The following is a 6638-nucleotide window of genomic DNA, read 5'->3' as shown; positions in this document are numbered from 1 at the left end:
TCAAATAAGCAAAAGATGACAATAAAAATCTATTTCTTTAAGCTGTGAATGGATTAAATAATTCAATAAAATTGAAGAGAGTAAAAAGTATATAAAAACAAATCTCCAAAATTTGTTGCATAAAAGAAACACATATGAAAAGGAAAGGCATCCAGAATGAAGATAATAGACTAAAGCAAAATTTACTATGCATCAGTTGGAAAAAAGCAAGAATTACATATTATCATACAAAGCAAAAAATGAAATGCTATTATCAACAAAGATAAGCAAGAATACATGGAGGAAACATAGAAAATATATGAATAGCAGTACTAAACATATACCCACCAAATGGTAGAGCACATAAGTTCATAAAGGAAAAATTAATAGCATTGTATAGAGACAAGACAGACAGACAGACAGAGAGGAGAGAGAGAGAAAAAGAGAGAGAGAGAGAGAGAGAGAGAGAGAAAGAGAGAGAGAGAGAGAGAGAGAGAGAGAGAGAGAGAAGCACAATTATAGTAGAATTTAATATTTGTCTCTCAGAACTGGAGAGATACAACAAACATAAAGTCAAAAATATATAATTGAATGGAGCAGCTAAGTGGGACAGTAGATAGAGTACGAGGTGTGGAATCAAGAAGACTCATCTTCTTGAGTTTAAAATTACCTCAGACATTTACTATATGACCCTGAGCAGGTCACTTAACCCTGTTTGCCTCAGGTTCCTCATCTATAAAATAAGTTGGAGAGAGAAATGGCAAATCACACCACTACCTTTGCCAAGAAAATCTCAAATAGGGTCATGAAAAGTCAGACAAGACTGCACAATAACAACCACACTATATTGGTCTTTTACAAAAAACAAACAAACATGTTAAGTGTTTAAAAGCACATGCATTATGGATTCAAAAGTTGGTAGAAATATGGGGGCATGAATTAATTCTCCACACTCCACAACAGCAGTCAGTATTATCTTGAATAAGGTAATTTTGGTGCAGACTTGAGTCAGTTCAGGTTAATTTTACCCCAAGATGGATTAATTTGGGACCCAGCTGTTGAATCTTTGGCAAGAGTATTAAAGTAGTTTTTAGAACTTAGCAGAGTCTGAGGTCTCAGGGAACCTCCTTGATGACTATTTGTTAATCTCACTGTTGAAAACTTATAGCTATTATGATCTTTTTGAACTGCTTTTAGCCCTCTTGGGGATTGCTTTTACCTGAAGACAATGAAATAAATATTTTAGTAAAAGGACTATTTGTTTGAACTCTTAGGCTTTTAGTGACCTCTTACCTAAGTCATTGGTAACAAGGGTGGATTCTCTATCAATAGCCAGTCTTTGAGAGATGTGTAAAAGATGAGGGGGTGGTGTATCCCTGGTTTCCAGTTAGCAACGCATGCAATGATGAGAGAAGTAGCAATTAAATAATATCAGAAGCATCAGAATAATGGTGAAAGAAGTGGTGTCAGGGCAGGAGAAGAGGAAAGGATAATATGTCCACTAGTAGATTAAAGCACCACCAACAGCAGGATAGATAGATACATAGCTAGGTAGGTAGATAGAACCAGAATTTATTAGGTGCTTGCTTATCATGTATTAGGCATTCTGCTAAGGACTGTGGACACAAATACAACAAAAAAGACAGTGCCTACCTTCAAGTAATCTACATTCTAGTAGAGTAAGACAATTCCTTAAAGGAAGCTGGAAAGCTTGGGAAAGGGGAAGTTGTATGATGGGAAAGAAGGTAGAAAAGTGCAAAAAGTCAATAGCTAAGTTATGAGAGAAAAGTACATTGATGAGCTGGGCACTTTCTGAAATAGTGGTCCTTGGCAGAAACTCACAAGTGAGCTGCAAGAATGAAAGCAACTCCAGAGTGAAAAGGCTGTATTGGTGAAGATGTGAAAAAGTTTGGAGAATCAGAAAAGGAAAAATGAAAAACCTAGTGGTACTGGGCACCAATTATATTGGTAGCATGAAAACATTCACTTTGACACTAGAGCAAAATAGTTAAAAGTCACAGGTATTCTAGTTTTCAGACTTTAGTCTACTCAGAAACAAGGGTGAAGGTCCAGTCAGTTGCAGGTAAGCCCTGACTGCAGCCATGAGGCACATATGGCCCAAATGGGCCAGAAGCAGCTCCAGGAGAGTCATAGCTAACTATGGACCTCCTTGGTCCTAACCAAGTTTAAAAATTCCTTGACAGTTGGGCCAGTCAATAATAGAGTGGGGGTCCATGTGGACCTTTTTAACTGTTTTAATGGGACTCCTTTAGCTTTGTTCCCAGGATGTAGGGGAGGGCTATTGTACAAAGAAGCTGCCTATGTTAATAGTAGTGAAGAATAAGGGAGGGTAATGTTGTGTACCAGAATACTGGTGGGACTGAGGAGATATGAGTTAAATCCCCACCCTCCCCTAACACTAGTTATGACTCTAACCAGCAAAAACTGTTGTGTGACAGTTTGAGTTAACTTTACCCCCAAGTTCTTAATCTAAGACTCAACTTGTGGACCTTTTCATCACAATGAGTATAATAATCAATTTTTTTAAACTTTGGCAGAAAGTTCTTGAGATGCCATGAGCTTACTTTGCTAGGAATTTTTATGTTTTTATTTTCCTGAATTACTTTTAACTACCTTGAGTACTCATTATTTGAGGGCACTGGAATATGTTTCTAGTAAAAAGAACAATTTATTTAAACCTTCAGGTTTGGAGTGACCCTGCACATAGCAACCCAGATAACATATTTTACAGACCACAAAATGCAATAAAATGATCATTAATAAGGTAAGCATGAGTAAAAAAATACAGATCTGAATGGAGACTTATTGATGACATGAATAATGAGTAGATAAAGAACAAAACATGTCAACAGTTAATAGCAATGTGAAAAAAATAACAAAAATGAGACAACATACCAAAATGTCTGTGATACAGCTAAAGCAATCTTCAGAAGAAAAATTACATCCCTAATAACATACATTATCAAAATAGAAAAAAATTAATTGATGATACATTTTTTTCTTTTATTTCTCCCCTCAGAATTAAGACACTTGTTTTGCTTAAGACTATTCTCACCCACGATTTTCCTTCTTAACCTCATTGTTTTTCTGTTTGGAAGCCATACCTGCTTTCCCTGTTGAGCTTGATGTATTTATACACACACACACACACACACACACACACACACACACACATACACACACACACAAATGTATGTATGGTCAGCTCTGCTTTGTTTCAGATAAGAGTAATATTCTTATGCTCTCTCCCCCCAACTCCTTTCTCCTTGCTTATATATTCTTCTCAAACCCTTAAAAATGAGAAATAGCAAGTTCTAACTCCTCTTTCTCCTTTCTACACTTATGTATTATATTTATCCCTCCTCTTTAAAAAGCATCAAAACAAAAACAATTCTAAGCTCTGTTTTTCTTATTTAAATCCTGCAACACTCTTTGAAAACATTAAGTTCTGAAGAGATGCTTGTTTTCCCCCATGTAAAAATCATATCATCATTCCAATTAATTAAATAAATTTACCTTTCTAGGTTTCATTTAACTTTCTTTACATTTTGAAGTTTGTCTTTTCATCAGAAATGCCTGAAAGTCCTTTAACCCATTAAAGTTCCATCTTTTTCCCAGTAAGATTATGCTCAGCCTTACAGGCTGCTACTCTTAATTGTAAGCCTATCTCTAACCTTTTGTAATACTGTATTCCAAGATTTCCTCTCATTCATATTAAAATCTGTTAGGCTTTATGGAATGCTTAGGTTATTCCCTTGTTAATCAAGGTGATTTTTTTCTAGATGCTTACTATATATATATATATATGAATTGCAATTCGGAGATAATTGGTAAATTCTTTCTATCTTCACTTTCCCCTCTGGTTCTAATAGATTCTTTTTATTAATGATTTCTAGAAATATGGTGTCCAACTTTTTTATTTTAATTTTTAAATTCTTTTTATAATTATAATTTGGGGGGAGTCCAATTGTCTTTTTTTTTTTTTGAGATTGTGTCCTTAGCTCAGCTAGGCTAGAAATGCAGTAGCCACTCAAAGGCCCAGTCATTCTACAGATTGACACAGAAGCTTTGAACTACTCTGTTCTGGACCAGGGCCAATTTATCCCTCCTTAGGCAACCTGCTAGGTTTTCCAATCTCCCACTCCCAGAGGGCTTATTCTATTCATGCCTGACATAGTGTGGGCTTTAGTCCTTCTACATCTTAGAATAGGCTAGCTTCAGTCTCCTTCAGTAATGAGGATCACAGGCATGTGCTACCATACCCAGTATGTCCATTGATTTATAAACGATTTCTCCTTGACCTGTTTTCCAGGTCTATTGTTCTTTATTTCAAATATCTTACTTTTTCTTCTATTTTTAAAATATTTTAATTTTATCCTAAAATATCTTGCTATCTCATAGATGGAACCATTGTTATCTATTTCACCTATTCTAGTTTTCGAGGAATTTGTTACTTGGATAAAGTTGTTCATTTTCTTTACCTAGTTACTCTCCTTCCAATTATTTCCTCCAGAGATACCATTTCACCTTTTTTTTTAAATCTCTAGCTTCATTTCTTCTAGATATTTATGAAGTCATATTTTCTTATGAAAAATTCATTTTTCCTTTGACTTATTCCTTCTTTTGAGGGATCTCTAGATTTCAATCATTCTTGATACTAGCAATGTCTTCTTTGATTTAATTCTCTTCAGTGGTTTCTGAATTTGGACTTTATGCCAGGGCCACCCTACCCACCCACTTGCTATAGTCTTAGTTGAGACAATTGACTCTTCTTGATCTTTGCCCATGTCACTGATTCTTGGGTTGATAACTTCCTCATAGAATTAGCCCTACCCAGAATCTTTGAGTTTTAGAATTCTGGATATTTAGGGCCATCTATGATATCCAAGGACAGGTCCCAGTGGCCTTGAAAGTCTGAGATATCCTGAGATATGAGCTACATTCACAAAGGATACTTCTATGCCCTAAAACTTCCAAGAGTCCCCTGATATGGATTACAACCACCCCACAGCTTTTCTGGGAGAGGTCTTGGCCTCTTAGAGCCCCTAACAGTCAAAAAGTTACTCTACTGCTTCTCTAGTAATATTGAGAAGCTAAGAGGTGTAAGGACCATAATATAAGGGGTTGGACTACATTATTTAAGACTATGGTTGCCAGGAATTAATTACTCAATTCCAAATGATTTCTTGTAAAAATATCATTATTTAAATTGCAAAGTTTAAATATTTTGAGAAGAATTTTAGGTAAAGGAAGATGCTACCTCTCTGAATCCAGAAACTGAACTGTTGGAGAAGACACTATGAAGAAGTCTCCAGACCACAAGCTGCACAAGATCAAGAATGAACTTTGTGTGTAGTTGATTGAACATTTATTTTGAATGTACACTCTTATGCCAAAGGGGACAGCCCCCTAACTGGTTTTTTGTCAATGCGTCCAGCAATTATTGGTTTAGTTCTTTTTTTTCTCTTATCCTCAAATTATTGTAATCTTTAAGTTGATTATGTTTTTATGATCCTTTTGGGGGAAAAAAATTTTTTTTCCCAAAAATGACCACACAGAAAATTGTAAAAATGGAGACTTGAACCCGGGACCCCAATCCCCAGAAGTCCTTGCTCCCTTGCCAGAATGCTTTGTAATCTCACTGAGATCCTGACCTGGGCAAGATCAAAATTTTCTATTTAAACTGGTTGTAAAGCCTACTGGCGCTCTTTCCTGTTTCCGCTTGCAAGCAGAGGAGTCTATCATGATGTAGGTGAGATTGAATGGGCCTCTCGGCCCACCTAGACACATGCTTTCTTACTTGTATTTTCTCAAATTCTCAATATTAAATAAACCTCTAAAAATATAATACTTCTAGAGAGAAACTAATTTTTACCTGCCACAGTTTGGCCCCCAAATTTTAATCTTAACTGAGGCAAGGTAAAAATTAGTTGGACTGTCTCCTGACAGTCCTAATTAGTGGATATTTTGAAAGAGAAGGACTTGTTAGATAACTCATCTCCTCCTCCATTACTTCATCATAGGCCAAGAGAGCAAGCTACATGTCAGATGGGTAAATCCCTACAACTTCACTAAGTTTAGAGAAATATAGCTCACCTGCCCTGCTTTTAAATGACTTAGGGAGAGTGTTCTTTTTTTCTAGGTAAAGAAGGGCTTTTATCCTTTCAAAACCTTTAAGAAAAGACAAATAGTCTCAGCCCAGTTAGATACCTTGGGACCTGGGAATAAATTAGTTTAGCTTGGGAGTGACCTTAGAAGATTATGGGGTTTGGAAAAATGAATAGTTTCTCAGAAATATTGATAATAAATAATATAATTCAACATTTATTTACCTAAACTTCATGTCTTCCTTCACTAAATTTTGTTTTTCATTCAAGTCTAATTCTTCATAACCCCATAGATCATTGCTACCCCAGGTATTTTCTTGGGGAGGATTCTAGAGTGGTTTGCCATTTTCTTCTCCAGTGGCTCCAGTGGCCCTTTTGTCAGACAATACAAGGTTAAGTGACTTGCCAAAGGTCACATAACTAAGAAGTGTCTGAGGTTGGATTTTAATTCAGGTCTTCCTGACTCCAAGCCTACTGCTCTTAACTACTGAACCACTTAGATTCTTTTAGTAAATACCTAATATTTAACTA

The sequence above is a fragment of the Monodelphis domestica genome, chromosome 8 (genome assembly GCF_027887165.1).
Source record: "Monodelphis domestica isolate mMonDom1 chromosome 8, mMonDom1.pri, whole genome shotgun sequence".
NCBI classification, from domain to species: domain Eukaryota; kingdom Metazoa; phylum Chordata; class Mammalia; order Didelphimorphia; family Didelphidae; genus Monodelphis; species Monodelphis domestica.
This window is presented reverse-complemented; position numbering follows the sequence as displayed.